This window comes from Lacerta agilis, chromosome 6 (genome assembly GCF_009819535.1).
Source record: "Lacerta agilis isolate rLacAgi1 chromosome 6, rLacAgi1.pri, whole genome shotgun sequence".
In the NCBI taxonomy this organism is placed as follows: domain Eukaryota; kingdom Metazoa; phylum Chordata; class Lepidosauria; order Squamata; family Lacertidae; genus Lacerta; species Lacerta agilis.
In genome coordinates this window covers 23,869,580-23,889,446 of record NC_046317.1, presented here as the reverse complement: position 1 = coordinate 23,889,446, position 19,867 = coordinate 23,869,580, and the positions used below count along the sequence as shown (strand labels likewise).

Genomic DNA, 19,867 nt, shown 5'->3' with positions numbered 1-19,867 from the left:
TAAATGCTCCAACAATGCTTTGTGCAATGAGAGTTACTGTTTAACGGATTTGTTCCATTTGAATGAAAAAGATGGTGTACACACCATCCAAACCCACAAAGTACGTCACACATGTGTTATGATTGTATCTTGAACCTAACTGTTTTACAGACAAATGTGGTGAAGAAAAGTGCCCCATAAGCTCAAAAACCAGGCCATACACAGGCTAAAAAACTAGCAGCAGATTTATCATTTTCTGAATAGAATTTAGCAACTGATAACATCACCAGTATGCCAGAGGCTTAGCAAAGAAAAACCTAACTCAGCTTGGCACATCATAAAAACAGAAATATCCCCAAAGTTCCTTGCCCTCAAATCCTACAGTGCCAACTACAACATTTTTGATGTTCAAAAAGATTTGACCCTTTTAAGCAATATAGCAAATAAATGAAGGGTAGTGTATACAGCAATCTTAGATCAACTTTTCTGTAACCACTTTGACAGGTGTTCTTTTTTACAATCAAGTGGTGTATAAATTTTATGAAATAAATAAATAAAACAGAATCCCCTACTTCTTTATTACAATAAAACTAATGGTGATATGGGCTCATGTATCCAAATGGTCTCAACAAACAATTCTCAACTCATGATCAAGCAGCAGCTAATATTGTTTTAATATTTACTTATTTATTCATTCAACTTTTAAACTCTTCCCCAAATAATGACCCAGCACCATATATAAAAACAAGATTATAATCTGAAGAAAACACAAATTATGAAATTATGAAAAAAAACTGTAAAACAGCACCAAAAGCTTTCTAAAGATAAAAATCATTACATACTATAAATACAGCAGCAACACATGAACAATGGTAGACAAGGCCTGCTTTCATGCCTACAGAAGCCACACAACACACGATATGAAGATCCCAAAAGAAGTCTCTTTTCAGTAGATCTATGGTAGATCAAAACAAAATTGAGTCTACACACAGCTTTCTTAGGATGTCAAGAGAGATAGCCTCAGAACTGGTAAAGTCTGCTGCTGCCAATATAAAGAACAGGGGAAGATGATGTCTCTCTAGACGATGCAATGAGAAGATCCCAGCAATAATGTACTTCATTTAACAATTCTGTCTGCCCAGCTCAAACAGTCATGGTGATTATAAGATGCTCAGGTCATGTGCGATAAGGTTGCAAAGTATGCTAGATTTGCTGCTGCCACTAGAAGTTCACACTCAAGATTACTGCACTGCTATACTTTTGCAGCTGCTATAACTATATTACATATATGCATGGTTTATGGCACAATATGTTACATTTAAAAAACTGAGATTACTAAGATACCTGCATAGTTTGTGTAGGTTTTTGTACTTTACTCTGAGCCTTGTTGACCACAATAACTTATTTGTAACTATGCTGTTTTATTGGACATGGGAAGGTCTCAATAAAGGGATGTTTTTTTAAAAAAAAATATGCAAATGACTTAATAACTTCCATCAATTATTTTATTTGGATGGCTCTCCTGGGTACCTTTCACTACAATACCAAATTGGTATGGTCAATTTTCTATCAACAGATGGTAAAACAAGGTATTAGAGAAATTCCTGGATGGAATCAATAACTATTGGCTTTTATAACTAAGGGCGGGGGGGGAGGGGAGTATGTTAAAAAAATAGACTACTTTAGCAATTCCAGGTTAAAAGGATTTATGGGTCCATTGATGGGTCAGTGCCCAAGCAAAGCACAGAACCATATGTAACTAAATGCTATCTAGTAGAGGACAGTCTGCTAAATGCATGGGTGTCAGGCCAAATATTATTTTGGGGCACACACACCCGTTTTAAACTATTTTTAACTTATAAGTTGTTGAATTTGAGGGTTTGCTGTTTTTTAAAGTAAGGGAACATAAGATCTGCATGGAAAGAGAGGAGCTAGAAAGAGCAGGAGCAACCCCAATCACAGTGGTTCTGGGGGGAGCAATGGTGTGGAGGGTGGGGAAGGGGCACATGGCACAGGCAGTTAGTGACTGTGCTGTGTGCCAGTCCCTTCTCCAACATGGGAAATTGTGGTTGTCCTATCAGCCAGCTATTGGATCAGCAACTGGGCTGCTGTTGCTGTTGTTGCTGAATGACAGGTCAGCTCAGATTTGGCCTGTATCACAGAGACCTGGGTGGGTGGAACAAGGTGGAATTGGTCTCACTCAGTTGTGCCCACATGGGTACTCGATGCAGCATCAGGGTAGGCATGAAGGTTGGGGAGAGGGAGTTCTTGTGGTCTACAGAAATTCTATCTCTCTCTTTCCAGGCTCACTGTCCAGTTGGGTAGTTGGGGGGGGGATCTTGAGTGTGTGTTCCTGGCATTGGGCAATTGGAACAGATTAGGGATTCTGCTGGTTTACAACCCACCCTGCTGCCTAACAATCTCCCTGCCTGAGCTGACAGAGCTAGTCTCAGAGGTGGTGCTGAGGACTCCCAGACTGCTGGTTTTGGGGGACTTCAACATTCATGCTGAGGCAACTGGCTCTGGGGTGGCTCCATGGATGCCATGACGACCATGGGGCTATCTCAACATGTCATCGGCCCAAAGCATGTGGCAGGCCACACTCGGGACAATTTCTCAACTGGGAAGGAAGGGGATGATCTGAAAGCGGGGGGTATTGACATCAGTCCCTCAGCATGGTCAGATCATTCTTGCAAGATATAGGCTTTCAGCACCTTTTCCGGGCCAATTAGGATATTCCACTCTCAGAGGCTGATGGAGCCAATGGGTTTCCAGACATCTCTGTAAGGTTTACCTGCTGATATGACTGGCACTCCTGTCAAAGCCCTGGCCAACCTCTGGAACATCCAAATTGCTCAGGACACTGACACAATGGCCCGTGAGCGCCCTTTACCACTTCACGGAGCCCGCTTGGCTTCCTGGTAATAGTCCAGAGCTTTGGGCAAGGAAACAAGCTGGGAGACAGCTTAAACACAAGTGGAGGTAAACTCCAGGAAATGTAACTGAACACTGGAGAGGGCTCATCATAGAGTCCACTTTAGAAGGCATACTGTGCTACCTCCATAGCATCCTCTTTGTGCCTTCTGGCACAACTTTTCCAGGTAGTGTGGGCCACTTACAGTCTGGTCTGAGGGAGGTAGCAGAATCGAAGGTAGCATTGTGACTTGTTTGCAAAGCACTGAGAATTAAATCGCTTGCATCCACTGGGATTGTAACTCTGCTGTGACAGCAGATTAATCTCAAGGGGTATCCGGAACACTGTGTAGTCCTGTTGTGTTGTTTCGAGTTTTAGTTAGCAAGGCTCAAGGATGTGGACAAGGTGCTTGAATCAGTTAGGGTGACCGCTTGCGCTCTGAATCTCTGCCCCTTGTGACTGATAAGATCTAACAGCTGGCTGGGCAAGAGGAGGTGGTACCTGCCTGCTTGAAGGAGGCAGTGGTAAAACTACTGCTCAAGAAACCATCCCTGGATTTGGAAAATCTAAGAAACTAGTGGCCAGTGGCCAATTTCCCTTTCTTGGGCAAGGTTCTTGAGCAGGTGGTCGCAGACCATACCCAGGCACTCTTGGAAGGAAACTGATTTTTTAGATCCATTTCAATCAGGGTTTAGGCACCATTTTGGCACAAACTGCTTGGGTTGCCCTGTATCTTCATAAAGTGCAGTATACAAATAAATAATCACATAATGAAAACGAATGGCTTTCTTGCAGAGATGATCATATGAAAGGACATTTGCTTTAATGAAAACTTCATGCATTTTGATTTCTTCATTATGGTTTATTTATGAAAAAGGGGAAATCTGTAAACCTACAGTATAACATCATACAAGAGAAAAGAAATTACAGTTATGATTCTGAATAATCGTTAGTTATTATTCCAACTGAGATACAAACCTGTAGAAGTTTTTACTGCTTACCTATGTTTGCCTTCTCCCTCTTCAAGCTGCAAGTTTGGATCTAATACCAAGACAAACCTACAAGCAGTAAATAAAAAACTATGATAAAGTTGTCTGAAAGCAAATTTATTATACCCCTGATAGGCAGACAGGCTGTACAAATGGATATGCACTCATTCAATCTCACCAACAATGAAACACCACATAAGTTATTTTCTTAATATTTATACCTAAACATTTATTTATCCCATTATTGAAACCTCTATATACATGTTTTTCCTCCAACTCTCCAATGACTACATTTTATAGAAGAATGTGGTGGTTAAGATAATGCTCATATATCCTGAGTAACCACTGGTCTTCAGCCCTGCTGAAGTACATACATGTTTCTTTACAAACAGAAGTACTTCTTTTCAGAGTTTTTCTGAGATTGAAACCTGTACTATAGGCAGTAGTTAATCAAATGCTAGGATGAAAAAAACAAAATGTTCCAGAATGCAACAAAGGAATCAAGATACCAGTGGCAACAACAGAATTAAAATCCTTTCAAAGCTTTATTCAGTGAATCAGCAATAATCCTGCTTTGACACAGAATGCAGAGGATCGAGACTGAAGCTACAGATGAGGGACAGCTACTGTGGTATACTGCTTATGTTTTGAACTACAACTCCCATCAGCCCCTCCAGCGCCCCATAATCAGAGATGACAGGAATTGTACACCAAACTGGCTACTCCCGATATAGATGGGGAATAAAGAGCATGCAATACAGTTGTACCTTGGTTCTCGTAGGTTTTGGCTCCCGAATGCCAAAAACCCAGAAGTGTTCCGGTTTTCCAACATTTTTCAGAAGCTGAAAGTCCAACGTGGTTTCTGCTCGAGTGCAGGAAGCTCCCGCAGCCAATTGGAAGCTGCACGTTGGTTTTCGAATGGTTTGAGGAGTTGAACAGACTCCCAGAACGGATTAAATTCGAGAACCAAAGTTCCACTGTATAGTATTCTCTCATCCTACTGTGCCCATTAAGGCAACACTATTTCCCGCTGGCTATGACTTAAAGGGATCTATCAGAGTATGATTTAGGTAACTTAGCCATAGACATTAGCCATGTTTGGGGGCAATTCAAAATCATAGTTTGATGTAGCAGCTGGTTAGACTTAAAATGTTATATATTTTACATACATTTTCCTCAAGACTAAACATAAAATGTATGTAATTCTTTTGCACCCCCCCCCCCCCAGTTTCCATCCACCATCAGAATGCTACCCACAGAAGGTTGGCCAGGTTTGAATCCAGTCCTCCATCTGAAAATTATCTTTACCTGCCCCTGGTTTTGTTCTAAATGAATTAACCTACTATCAATGTGAATTTACCTTCTTTCTCCTCTCCTCTCCTCCCCTCCTCTCTGTGGTCTAGAAGAATTCAAAATTTTTACCACTTCCCCTTAAGTGTGGCTTCTTCATCGGCAAAACCAAGGACCATGGTTTAACACTAAGCGGTTCTAGAAAAAGCTAACTTCAAACCACGGAGTGGAGATCACACAACTCTGGAAGGTTTATTCATGTAGCACTAAACCAAGGCTTAGCATTACAGTCATACCTCGTGTTACATACCTGCGGGATATGTACATTCGGGTTACGCATCACAGTGACCCGGAAGTAACGGAATGCATTACTTCCGGGTTTGGCGGTTCGCACATGCGGACGCGTCAAATGACGTCACGTGCATGCGCAGACGCAACACTTCATGATACGGACGTCACAGGTTACTAACGGGGCTCCGGAACGGATCCCGTTCATAACCAGAGGTACCACTGTATATCCAAAGATGGCCATTGTCTATAGCAGAGTTACCTAAACTGTGCTGTACAGTGGTACCTCGGGTTAAGAACTTAATTCGTTCTGGAGGTCCGTTCTTAACCTGAAACTGTTCTTAACCTGAAGCACTACTTTAGCTAATGGGCCTTCAGCTGCCACTGCGCTGCTGCCACGTGATTTCTGTTCTCATCCTGAATTAATACAAGCCTTACTTTGTTGAGTTTATATCTTATATATTTTATACACAATGTTTGTTCTGAAATGGTCTTGTCTGTTATGCCTAATAAAGGTTATTGAATTGAATTGTTCTCATCCTGAAGCAAAGTTCTGAACCCGAGGTACTATTTCTGGGTTAACGGAGTCTGTAACCTGAAGTGTCTGTAGCCCGAGGTACCACTGTAATTGACTCTTCTAAAACTACTGTAACCATATGTAGTGTTAAATCACTACCCCCAATTTGGACAACATGGGAAGATTCTTATAATGCAAGGCAAAAGCTTACAAACTCTTGGGCTAAGTGGGATGAGAATGCCAGATGCCAGGAGACAGCTATTTTCTTCACAAAATATGAAACTATGGTTTAGTGTTATTCCCACATATGGCCACTGTTGATCTGCACAAAGTCTGCTTACCTAAGCAGATGCATCTATTTGCAAATAAATCCAGTTTCTTGGATAGTTGAATTTAAAATAGAACGGATTTTTAAAGTGCAGGGAGTTTGAATTGGAAAATTCATAATTCTAACATGTTCATCATGTGACTTATGAAATTAGCATGAGGTAAAAGTTTTTGAATCAACATATTTTATCAGGCACATTATTATACTTAAAAGTGGTTTAAATGTTAAAGAAACTCAAAACCTTATGAGGAAATAGTAACTTGCAAAAATTTATAAAGATGATAGTTTGTACTTCCCTTACATTAAGAGGGGGAGGGATGAAGGTGGTGAAAACTACTAACACAACAATTTTAGCACACCAAAAGAATTGTGCATGATGTATCATGGTTGTCCACAATTCTACTTCAGTTAATCCAACTTGGACACCTCCAGTTTCACAGTCTCTACCTACAGAATTACATGCATGGCCACATAGCAGTTTCTGTACCAGACATCTAAGTGGAAGGCTGACTTAACAGTGGAGGAATGAAATATTAAGCAGACCTAAAGAGAATGACTGGCAGGGAGTGACAGTTAATTAGTGCTGGCTAGCACAAGGGCTAATTAAGGGAGAGTTGGGGTAACTGGGAGAGATATAAAATATATGAGAACAGCTGCTAGCACGTTTAGTCAGTTAAATCAGAAAACTAGAGCTATAAGAATGCTGCATTTAATGAATGCTTGTTGCATTCACTAATTGAAAGTTTGTTTCCTGATCTGTGCTCTAGTCCGGGTGGATTCTAAACCAAAATATGTCTCAATTTATGTCAATAGTTCAAAAGGTATATGGGTAATATTACAGAGTGAAAGTCCTGGAGCTCCCAAAGTCTTTAGGTGGTGGCAGCAAATACATTAAAGGGAAGTCTGGGGACAGGCCCTAAAGAGATACACTGAGAATGTCAATTTCTTTTCATTGTGTTTGCTGAAAGTGAAAGCAATAGCAATCACAATTTTAGTTTCAGTTTTGCTTACCCTTGTAGTTAGGAAATGAAATAAGTTTCAGCTTGGTTCTCATTTTATCTGCACATCCAGTCCTGAGAGTTCATTACTTTGTTCAGATTATTCTGTGTATCTCATCCCTGCTTTGAAATCTACAACACACGCAAGCACACAAATACTTTCTCACATAATTCCTAGGAATAACCGCTTGAAAATTATTAATTTGGAAGCTGCCAGGCTTGCTAATATGTACAGTGGTACCTTGGGTTACAAAGGCTTCAGGTTACAAACACTTCGGGTTACAAACTGTGCTAACCCGGAATTAGTACCTCGGGTTGAGAACTTTGCCCCAGGATGAGAACAGAAATTGCATGCTGGCAGCGTGGCGGCAGCGGGAGGCCCCATTAGCGAAAACGCGCCTCAGGTTAAGAATGGTTTCGGGTTAAGAACAGACCTCCAGAATGAATTAAGTTTGTAACCCGAGGTACCACTGTATTGGAATCCATTCATGGTTACAGATGGATTTCATTTATTTTTAGAAATGGGTATATTTCAGTGGGGAAATGAAGCGGTGGAAAATATTCCAGAAAAATTTCCACAACAATAAGGTGGAGGGAAGGCACTGAAGGGTAGGTTACACCATTTGCAAGAAAGGAAGAGGATATTTCATTGATTGTAGTAATGTACAAACTTCATTTTCACTATCAACATTTTCTAAGCTTAACTATATATTTGAAAAAAAAACTAGGTACAGCGCCACAGAAACTTTAAGATGTTCCAAAGATGCTTAAATGTGTCCAAAAGATCAGCATCTAGCTTTGTTTCAGAGCAATGGATTAAAAATGGATATCCAGCATCTTTCAGGGATGAGACTTAATTCCTTGTACTTTATGTAAATTAATTAATCTGAATCAGATATTTCTACAGGAGAATGTCATTTTTTATTACAAAATTCAAAATACCAAAATAACATATATGTAATTCTTTTCAAATTATATCAGAATTTACAACAAAACCATCAGAAAGGTTGAGAAGCAGCACATAAAAAACTACAGTAAGCCATGTTGCTGCACCAGCACTCATTTCTGGTAGCCATTTTCTTTTTGTATCAAACACTGACGATTCTGCATTTCTTACTGCACTCTCCCTTTAAACCTGAAGGTGGCAATAATTAACTTGTGCTCTTTTCTATTTTTCTATAAGCTTACACCAAAGAATATTGCCATCTAACGCAACTTTCATCTGCATTTCAACTATGCACTACTGCAAAACAGAACTATTCCAATTTTAAAATGAACCCACTTTCCTTCCTTCTGGTAAACTTGAAGATAACTATTCATTTGCCCTATTGTGGGCTACAATTACCACTCAAAATCAGACTTACAACTGGAAGCTTGCAAAAATCCATAGAAGTTTCCTATGCTTTCAGGCCTTCCTGCTTCTCCAGACATCTTCCCACTAGCCATAAATAGACCCATCAATCTCTAACTGGTATGAAGCTTTCCACAGATTGTTCTGACACGTTCTAACAGCTTAGCCAATGTCTTCAGGATGCCTACAAGTCCCAGCATATTTGCAAGGTTGAGGCCCCACTCCTTCCCTCTGAGTTGAAGAGAATGTCTCACCCCTTTGGAAATGCTTGTAGCATGCCCAAGCCCAGCACAATTGGGGAGAGGGGACCGGCAAGCAGCATTTTATGCAAGTCTGTACCATATTTGTTACCACAGTCACTGTTCTACATTCAAAGTATCAACACCCAGGAACAACACAAAAACTCAACTTTAGTATTACCAGCTAACTAATGCAAGATACAGATCTATCAAAATTACAAGGTACAGCAATGTATCTTGAGTGCTTTGAACACTCCAATGTGCTGTAATAGTAAGATTATTAATCATATGCATTAACTGTACAGCACTTGGGGGGAACTATGCATTTGAATACAAACAAAACCGGTATATTTTGCCTACAAACTCACTACCCAAGAGTAACAGAAATCAGATAAAGGGAGAATGATGGAAGAGAAGGGAGAAGGAAATCTCTTAGCAAAAGATATGGATCCTTAGCAGATCTTTAAAATATAGAGACCAAGGGAGAAGCAGGGCATTCCGGTGGAAGGAAACAGCGAAAAGGATGGCAAGAAGGAATAAATATTGGGCTTGATAAGTAGAAGTGTGTCAGCAGAGTGAAGGGAATGTGATGGACAAGGTGGTGGAGAGATGAGAAAAATGCTTTATAAGTTGGATCAGAAGGTAAAATAACAATATAAAAATGAAAACCAAGCAAGAGAACAAAGTGGAAAATTATGAGGCAACCAGAAGACACCAAAGACAACAGGCAGCAGATCTAAAAACTGTAGGAAGTTTGAGACAAGAGTTAGTAAAGTTTGTAAGTAATTCATTACAAAATCAACAGAAGACAAAGCAAGATTTAACGTATGTTATATCTGTAGTAGAAGAAAACATTTCATGACTTTATTTTGTTCTAAATATTAAAATTCAGCTTCTCTCAATTGAATTACCAACCTGGACTGATGAAAAAACTACTACAAAAATGTTCTTTTTCATTTCCAAAAGACACTCCACACTGCTGAGCTGTGAATAGATTCTATCACCAGTGCTTATTCTGTATTAAGCTTTTTTTAGTTTGATGTTTATCCCTTCCAAATGATAGTATTTTTTTTACAATTCAACCATACATGCGATATCTGATTAAATAAATCCTAATTTTTCTTTTCTATCCTTGTACAATTCCTGACATTTTAATGCCCAAAAGATTTCAATAACTATATGATTAACTTAAACATAGATTTCAGAGTTCATTCCTACTTAGCTATAAAAACACACCAATATAGTATGAAGCAAGAATATCATGATGAATTGTGTACCAGGCTGCCAAAAGTGAGCAGGCCACACAAGCAGGTTTCTCTGCTCTGGCACCAAACCAGGCCTCCATATAGTAGTGCATGTATCATAATGAATGCACCATGAAGCCAAATACAGTACTATAAATGTCTCCTGAGGCTACCCAGCAAAGGCCCGATTTCACCTTTTCCTAAGTCAGGCACATTTAAATTTTATCCATTCCAAAGATGAAATTCTGCAGTCAAAATCTGAATCTTGAAATCAATAGTATTTGTAAATGTCAATTCACCTCTGGCTGCTAATGATCAACAGAAAATGAATGAGTTGAGGAAGAATTCTTATTTATCCACACTGCTAGTTTACTGGGCAATTAGTTGCTAACATCTATCAGATTTTTATACCATCCTTAAATTGGAAAAATTACCAAGATTAGTCTATGGTAGAAGACTAACCTGCAATTACAGCTTATAAGGAATTGACTCACTACGTAACCAAGGTCTGACCTCTAGAAGAAGTAAGCAAACTGTCTTCCATCAACACCTGTATAAATGCTAGCAGTTGGAATTCGCTTTCAGCACTCACCCATCTTGCTGTCCTGCATAAGACAGCTACCACAGCTCTGCCACACACCCAACAAATAGCTGCTGCAAAAGGCTAGGTGAAAACTAAGTGTGCAATGACAAAAGCTCAGTGTTTGCAGGGTGAGATGACTGGTAGGCAAGTGCCATCTCCAACCACTGCCATCTATATTTACTACCACTGAAAGGGAGACCTCATCCCAGAAATATATACAGGTAAAAGGATGGGGGTTCCTGAAGCTGTATCTTCATTAAAGAAGCAAGCAACAAGGATTCTTGATTTCTAAAGTGAATAAGGATGCCAATATAATCTTCCACAGCTGACATGGGAACATTAAATGTGATTCCTGCATTGCATGGTATTGGACTAGTTGACCCACGGGGTCCCTTCCAAATCTACAATTCTAGGATTCTAGGAGGCAAACCCAGCTCAACTCTAGTCTCTTTTTGGCACCCCATCACAGATCCACAGGAGATAGTCAGTAGTCATCCTGTAGTTTAAAGTGTAGATGTATAAAGTAGTGGTTTTCAACCAGTGTGCCATGGCACCCTGGGGTGCCCTGAATGATGGTCAGGGGTGCCACGGGCAATACGAGCCTCTGCCCCTCTTTCCTTCCCTCCCTTCCTCTGATGCCCTCTCGTGTCTCTGCTTCCCCAAAGGCTTCCACATCTGTTTGTTGCAGCAGCCCTGGCTACAAGCTCCCCAGACGAATGGTGCCTCTGGGGCTGTCCAGGAGGTGCTTCCCAGGCCCCTGTGGGGCACTGTGAGGAGGCACCTCTCTTTTGGGTGGGGTGGAGCAGTTCAGATACCAGGGGCTGCTGAGAGGACTCCCAGGGAAAGGGAAGGAGGCTGAGAAAACTCTCCACAAGGGTGTTTGAAAAAAGGTGAGAGGCTGCCAGTTCTGCAGGCAAAGGGTGACATAATTGGGCTCCTGAGCCCCACAGGGGTGCCGCAGAAAGAATGTAGTTCGTCAAGGGAGCCATGGATCCAAAAAAGTTGAAAACCTCAAAGTATCACAAGTCACCACTACAACTGGTCATAGTACCTACAGTATTTGCAAGGACTAATTAACACGGTACCTATTTCTGAATACACAGCCATGGCTTGAAGTTTTCAAGAATCAAGACCTTCACTACAAATACTATATCAGAAACACTGCCTAACTCTAGAGCTATTCAGTGAATGGATATTTACACAGAACAGGACAGAAAGTGGTACAACAGAAAATCATTCTCCTCCTTTCCACAACCCAGTCATCTGCAAATTGTGTGATTTTTGAAAATACATTTGCCACCTATTAGCAGCAGCTGGGAGACAGAAAAAAACAACATAAAAAGCTCCATTCCAGCCTCCAGGCAGGAGGTAACTTGACACTTTGACAACACAACAGCAGATAAAATGATGGAAAGTTTGGAGATCAGCTATTCAGCCTTTATATTTTGGCCTAAGAGTATAAAGCTTTATATTTCATTTCAACTTAAAGCAGTTTGTTATTAACAGTGGGATGTTCCTGGACAATGTATTTAGTACTTTTTATAACAGCCAAAGCTTTTAAAACAATCTTATGAACATTAAGCTTTCTGATGAGCGTGCAGCAAAATCAATATGGCACATGCATGTATTCAAGTCTCTGGCAGAGAACCAAAGTCTCTGCACACAGGAAAAACACTTCCATATACACGAGGCAGCTTGCCTGCTTTCTTGTGATAGAATCCCCTCACAGGGCCCTCCTTCAGAGGGTCTCAAAAGCTCTTTTCAGGAGGTGCAAGAGGTTACTGATGAAGGGGGGGGAAACCAATGAGCCCCCAAAGATAAGAGATTGTGAATGGCACTTTTGATCCAAGCCTCTCTCCATGGTTGCCCTGCTTTGATGACATAGATGCTTCAGTTATTCTGGCTGCCACTGGCTTACCACAGCTGTGGCAGTCATTTGTCAATGGCAAAAAAGAATTGTCCCCAGGCAATCAACTACTGTCCCAATTCTTCCTCTGAACCTTGAAGAGCTCCTTGCTTGCATGCCAGAAGACTACATCCCAGGCTCTCTCCCTTCCTGCGAGGAGGAAAAAAAGTCCTGAGCCCTACATACAAAACACACCCCTTTATTACAGGTGTATAGTGATTCATTCTTCCTACCAGTCCTAAAACTAGAAGTCTAAGCCTGAAAGTGAAAGGCTAAGAAAGTAAAAGGCTAAGTTTCATACACAGAAGAACTGTTTCAGGTAGAAAAGAAAGTGGCAACATGGAGACTAGGAGCCACCTCGGCACCAAGTTTCTGGCTGGCATCTCTTCTCCCCTCCCTCTTCCTGATAAAGACGCAAGGAGACAGATGCCCAGCAATGCATTCTACAACCATTTCCACTTCTCTATGCCTTCTAGTCTAAATCTGGAGAGCGCAGAGACTGCCAAGCAGGGCCACCATTGCTGCTTGGGCGTAGCAACTGCCCAAGTTCTTCTGCACTGGCTCCTCGGCAAATTTCCCCTCTACATGCAGAATAAAAAGCATAGCTGCAGAGGGCATGGCAAGGTGCTCAGATGCTAGCCAGGATGGAATTGAGCCAAGGTGCTACAACACTTAACTGAGTAAGTTCTTGCTACACGCCACATAATTTTGTCCTCTGGTCCCAATAATTTGCCCCAACATGGCCAAGGATAAATATTGAACAAAACTAGTCAGCCAACAGTATGTCCTAAGTATGTGGGATACCAATTTCTAGATAGAATTTTAAATGTGAATTATCAGTAACTTCCTAGTTTCCTAGATATGTCAGCTTGTAAAGTATTGCCTTAATTTCACTAAGCAAGACTTAAGTCCACCAGCGCAATACAAAGTTGTCCAAAAGTATATACCATGCCTTAATATTTTTCTCAGATCCTTCACTGGGGGGGAAAAAAGAATCAGTGTTATATTTGTAATTTGAAGTACTGTAATTAATACTTTAGCTTGAATTCTAAATGTTCCAAGTACGCACCTATCAGCACTAAAGTCACTGTTACATCAAAGAGTGTTTATTTTTATCTTAGAAATGCTAATTGACTTTTTTTAAGCCATGCAAATTTGAAGAAATGATCTTCTGATGCTCCTCTTTTTTTAAAGAAAAATCACATGGCTTTAACCAAATCCTGACTTAATGATATGGAAACATTGGCTCTCAGTTCCATAAAATGTAATGAATGTTCCAATGCTTCTGAACACTAGAGATAAATAATCAGTAATTAATTTATGAGGAAATGAGGGATATAACAAACACTAACAAAAGCAATGACTCCTAAACTGCTTTTTTAGTTTACCTTTTAGAGGCAATATCAATACTGTTAGTAATAAGCCCATCTGGCCATTGCTGTCACTAGTTCTGTGGTTTGGTTTTTGCTAATCTCAATACATGCTAAAGTTATTGGCCCATTCATGGTATAGCGAGATCATGGTATAGTGAGAACAAGCAAATGTGGGTTCCCAGACTAAAGATCACAGTCAGTGCACTCCTCCCTCGCTGATGTGAGCTAAGTCATGGTTTGGCTCAGCATTACATCCAAAGTCAGGCCTATGGCTTATCTCACTCAAGACAAACCATGAAGTTTGTTTTTTGTGTATCATTTGTAGTTTTTCTGAAGGAGCAAAACTACAAGCCCAGGTGCAGACACAACACTAAGGCAAATCATGACTTAGCCGCAGATAGCAAGGTGGCAGCAAACCTCGTCGGTGACGACTTTTCCTGGAATGACCATTAGGTCCAGTTGTGTCCGACTGGACACTTTTGTCCACTTTCGTGGAATATTCAGGACAAATAAAAGAAAGTACTTCTCCATGCAGTGCATAATCAAACTATGCCCCGGGAGGCAGTGATAACCACCAACTTGGATGGCTTTAAGAGAGAATTAAATTCATGGAGAAGAGGGCTTATCAATGGCTGCAAGTTATGATAGCTATGCTCTACCTCCACTGTTGGGAGGCAGCAATGCCAGTTGGTGGAAACGGGAAGGGAGAGTGCTTGTGTGCTCATGTTGCGCTAATAAGCTTCCCACAGGCATCCGGCTGACCATTCTGAGAACAGGATGCTGGACTAGATGAGCCACACACTGGCCTGATCCAGCAGGCTGTTCTTACATTCATATGTTCTCAAGAGCAAAGCAGGCTCTGTTCACATTCAAAATGAATAATGAATAAGTAAAAGTGTAATGGAGATGTATGTTTTCCTAATCACATCTCTACGTGTCTAAGTGGGAACTCAAATCCGGACCTTCCTACTCTATTTACCCTACTTCTGGACAACTCCTCTTACTTTTAATAAAGCCTTTCTGACACATTAATGCTGCACAGTGTTATCTCTTTTACCTGCCCAGACCAATTAAAAAATAAAAGCATCATCAAGTGTGAAAAAGTAGTTTTCCTTGCAGCACCAGTATTTTGAAATATATGTAAAGAGTATTGGTACATCCAGGATCTTAAGAACTTCAGTATCTTGGGGACAATTTGATGTGATAAACTACACTAAAGTACACACATTAGCAGCCATCTTAAGGAAACCATGACAATATTCCGAAGTCATTGGTTTAAGGTGTGCTACTTATACATTAATTTGAAACTGTGTCCTGTATTTCTGAATAAGGTTACACAAATGGGCCCAATATCACATCACTTTTGAACCTTACTTTTGCATACTGCTTTTAAATAGTATTACTTTATTTGCAGTCATTATTAAATTAATCCCCAAAACATAAATAGGAGATTCACCACTACTCTCATTTTACAAATAACTGAAAAGCTACATATTAAGACTGTTTTTCCTTTCCTGAATTAACTTTTGAAAGATGGGCAAATTTCATGTGTCACTCCTGATAATATGGATGTGATTCAGGTTTATGTTTTCAGCCCCTTTTCCACTTCTTAACTCACACCTTGTATTACTTAGGGTAAAGTAACATGCAAAGAGAACAGTAACTTGCCCAATAGTGTGTCCAAGCCCATGAAGTGACCTGAATATGAACCAGATCTCCTATGTTAAAAACTCTGATCCACTAGGACCATCTCTACTGTTGTAAAAGGATTGTCATATTGACCTTTTCTTTGAACTCTGCATTGTTTAGGTGAATTGACAGCTTTTTAAATTTGCATTTTAGCTTATTTTGTTTTGTCAAGTGTTTTCTAGTCCTCCTTGCCGTATGGCTTTCACACCAGGAAATACGTAGAATCAGTGATCAAAAGTCCCATTGCTCTAGGCACATTTTGCAACAGGGAATTTCTTTAGTGCAAGCAGCTTCTGAGCAGTACTGCACCTAAGATTTCCTATTAATACCGCAGTGTGGAAGGAAAGGAGCTTTTTCTGCCTCCCAACTACTAGCTACTCTCCAAAGACTGAAGACACCCTCTTAAGAATATTGGGGTGGGGGACAGGGGAACGACTAGACCATGTGAAAAATGAATGTAAGATTTTAGCCACCGTTCATTCATTTTCAGCTTCGTATTATAAAAAAGCACGGCAAGACATTGCGTTGCTGCACCTGCAACCTCAGTTTAAGGTGCCCTTTAGCTCCTGGCTTTCATATCTCTGTTTCTAATTCTGCGTAGAATCGTAGTCTCCTGAAGCCTTACCTACACTACAGCAGCAAAATTCTTCCGCCCAAGTTCTTTCACATCTTGAAATTCATCAACCTGGGGACAAGGAATTCCGAACATTAGTTCTCCCATCAAAACACGAAGCAGGTGATTTACATCCTCACACATTCCGGTAGCCTAACAGTTACATCGCAAGTGCCTGGTTAAGATTTGCAGGTGGAGGCATTTTCTCGCCCTGCAATGTGAGCGCCAGACCAAGAGAAGAGCAACAAGTGTGCGTACAAGAGCTTGGAAACCTTTCAGGACACCATCCATCCCTAGGCAACTGGACAGTGCAGGGAGTCCGCTGCCGATTAGTACCACCAGTTACTATTGTCCCTGTGTGTTTTTGCACGTTCTAGTTCCAGAACTTCCCTGGCACGTTTATAGAAGTTGCCGAGCTCGAGGGAGGAGGCGAGCCTTACCGACCCAGCGAGCTGAAAGGGGAGCTTCAGGAGAGAAAGCACTCCGCTTCCACCGGCGACAAGCCGCGGAACTCGGTCGGATCGCGAAACTCAAGGGCACAGTGGGCCTTTTGCAACGGGGACCAAGCTGGGGGAGGGGGCTTTGAAAGTGGCATCCGGGAGGCCCAGGTACTTTCACCTAGCCTGGGACTGGGGAGGGGGGAAACACACAAAAGTAGTCAAGGCGCCCCATGGACGAGGATCCGCTGGTTTCACCTGGCCGTTTCCCCCCCACACACACACACACCCGCTGCCAGGGTGACCTCGCTATTTCCACGGCCTTCCCCAGCTGGGAGTCGCCCCGGCTTTCTCTCCCCACGCCCGCGGCCTCCTCCGAGCGAAAACCCTCCTCAACCGAGGCCCCGGCTCTCCGGTGTCCGGCCCAGTCGGAGCCGCGGGAGGACGAGGAGGCCGGAGGAGGCGGGCGGCGGCTTACCCCGCCCCCTCCCCACCGCCCGAGGCTTCGCTCTGAGGGAAGAAGAACGAGCTCATATTCGCGGCTACGAGACCGCCTCTCCCTCGGCCACTCACCCCGGCCTGGCCGCAGTCCCTTTGCCGCACCGGAGGCAGCCGCCATGTTCCCTGATGCGACAGGAGGGAGACGAGACCCCTCCCCCTCCGCTCCGACCCCCTCCCTCCTTCCCGCGCGCGCCCTCCCCGCCCGTTCCCAGACCCCCCTCTTCCCTCCCACCCCTCCCGTAATGAATAATAATCATAACGGAAAACTCACGGGCTCGCCAGGGCGTGCGTCACGCCGAGGGAGGGAGCGGGGGGAGGTGGGGGCTCTTGCGTGCTGCGTCGTGACGGCATCACGCCGACCCACCTAATGCGCATGTGCGGAGGCTTCTTCTTCCCGCCCCAAGCCCGCCTTTGCCCTCCTTTCCCGAACTTGCTTCCTTTGGCTGCCCGGTTCCGGCCTGGCTCGAGCTATCACTCGTCCGGGTTTGGCCGGACGCCTCTGGGAGTCCTAATCGACGTTCGGGGAGAGGACAAGGTCTATTTTCACCAGCTGTATCCTGGGTCTCAGATGATGCAAACGGGAAGAGCTGAAGGGGAATCTGGCCCGTCGTTTTCTTCTAACACTATGCCATCATCTAGTTTTCGCCCTACATTGGGGTTGCCATGCTTCCGGGTGTTCCCGGACATCGCATTTCAAAGAATAGAATAGAATAGAATAGCCGGCATTGACAATCCGGGGGGAAATGCCCTGAATCTTAGGCGAGTGGAGTCGAAAAATCAAGGGTTATTTGGTCATTTTGTAAAAAAAAACACAAAAAAAACACAATTTGGGAGGTTTCCTTAAAAAAAAGGCTTAAAAACAACTTTCGGGGCTTTCTGGTTTTCACTTTTCAAAATATGGCAACCCATCCCGTTCAAGCGGATGTCAGGCAGGCCCACAGCCTCCCCCACGCAATAACTTCTCAAAGATCAATTGCCTCTTTATCCCAGGAGCCAGAGATGGAGCCTCATCCCTGGAGGCGTGGCCCTGTGGAGGAAGCAGGACATCTTATGAGAAGGGGCTGGGACGCACCCAAAACTAACACCCCATTTTTATTTTTGAATGTTTTTATTAAATATTTCTTGATTTACAAAAAAAAAAAAAAAAGATCAATTGCCTCGTTTGGCACTCAGGACCGAATTCCCCTGACGTTCGCTCTCAGCTGGATATCATGGTCCAAAAGGAGCCGGAAGCAATTTTCTGGGCTGCAGTGTGAGCATGCCTATGAGGCACACAGAGGCAGGGAGTTCCACAGATCTCGCTGTTGCCGCAGATTCAAATCTTCTATGGCGATGGGGGAATAATGATACTAATTTTATTATTTATACCCCAGCCATCTGGCTGGGTTTCCCCAGCTGCTCTGGGAGCCTCCCAGCTGAATAGTAAAAACACGATAAAACATCAGACATTTAAAAAATCCCCGATACAGGGCTGCCTTCAGATGCCTTCCCAAAGTCTGATAGTTGTTTATCTCCTTGACATCTGAAGGGAGGGCGCCACTATGGAGAAGGCCCTCTGCCTGGTTCCCTGTAACTTCACTTCTTTCAATGAGGAAACCAGAAGACCACCTTTGGAAGTGGACCAATGGGGGTGATGATGCTCCTTCAGGTATACTGGGACAAAGCCATTTAGTGCTTTAAACGTCAGCACCAACACTTTCAAGGGAAGGGCAGGAGGGGTCCAATGGCGCTGGAGAAGCAGGGACAGCGGCTGCTTCTGGGTTCCAGTGATAGCTTGCGATGCTCTCACAAAATCTTGGTGCTGCCAGTGCTTCTCCTCACATCTCCAGCAGCAGGGGCGATGGGGTCAAGAGGCACCTGGGGTATCGCCAGAAAACGTTGCCGGCGCAACACCACCTAACAAGTCAATAAAATAATTAAAATAGTTTACATTAAAAAAAAAAACTAGCAGCAGATGAAGCTCCACACCACTTATGGAAATGTAAGAACACCACAAAAACACCCGCCGTTCCAAAGGCTGGGTACCTGCTGAGAAAAATGGCTTTGTGAGAGAGTAAAAACCATCAAGGAGGAAGCCAACTGGGCCTTCCTAGGAAGGGTATTCCATAATTTCTAGAGTTTCTCCCATCAACCAATCTCTGTTGTTCAGACACAAGGCAAGGCATCCCCAGAGCAGATCATAATACAGTTCATATGGAAGGAGAGTGACTTCTAGGTAACCTCCTCCTAAGACATTCAGGGATTTAAAGTTATTAACCAACGCTTTGAATTGGGCCCACATATAAATCTTTCTAGCATGAGTTTGGCCAAACTGCGAGAGGCAGTGAAGGATAGGCGTGCCTGGCGTGCTCTGGTCCATGGGGTCATGAAGAGTCGGACACGACTGAACAACAACAACATAAATCTTTCGACCATCCACACTGGCTATCATATGATCAGTGAAGATGTTCTTTCTCCAGTATGGCTGGAAATATTTCCTGGCAGTGAAATGCCAAACCATCCCAGAAAGAAAACTCCATAGTGTACACTCTTATTCTGGGTTCTCAGGGAATGTTACCACATGTCCTTGAACTTCAGTACAACGTACAACACATATGGGTGAATCTATATAGTCCGGCACATATACTG

General features: G+C 42.6%; 1 protein-coding gene across 7 annotated transcripts in view; it reads right to left on the bottom strand.

Annotated features, from left to right (window-relative positions):
* The window catches only part of ZNF644 (zinc finger protein 644), a 56,587-nt gene extending 38,971 nt beyond the window's left edge, over positions 1–17,616 (bottom strand). For 5 of the 7 annotated variants that reach the window (XM_033151617.1, XM_033151621.1, XM_033151623.1 and 2 more), the window contains exons 1-3: positions 17,312–17,410; positions 16,314–16,373; positions 3,895–3,951 (exon numbers count right to left, since the gene is read on the bottom strand). The gene's annotated coding sequence lies outside the window, so the exon portion shown is untranslated. Of the gene's footprint in view, positions 1–3,894; positions 3,952–16,313; positions 16,374–17,311; positions 17,411–17,510 lie in introns of those variants that run through there. The other 2 variants (XM_033151618.1, XM_033151620.1) reach the window with 2 other exon arrangements.
* Between the last annotated feature and the right edge of the window lie 2,251 nt (positions 17,617–19,867).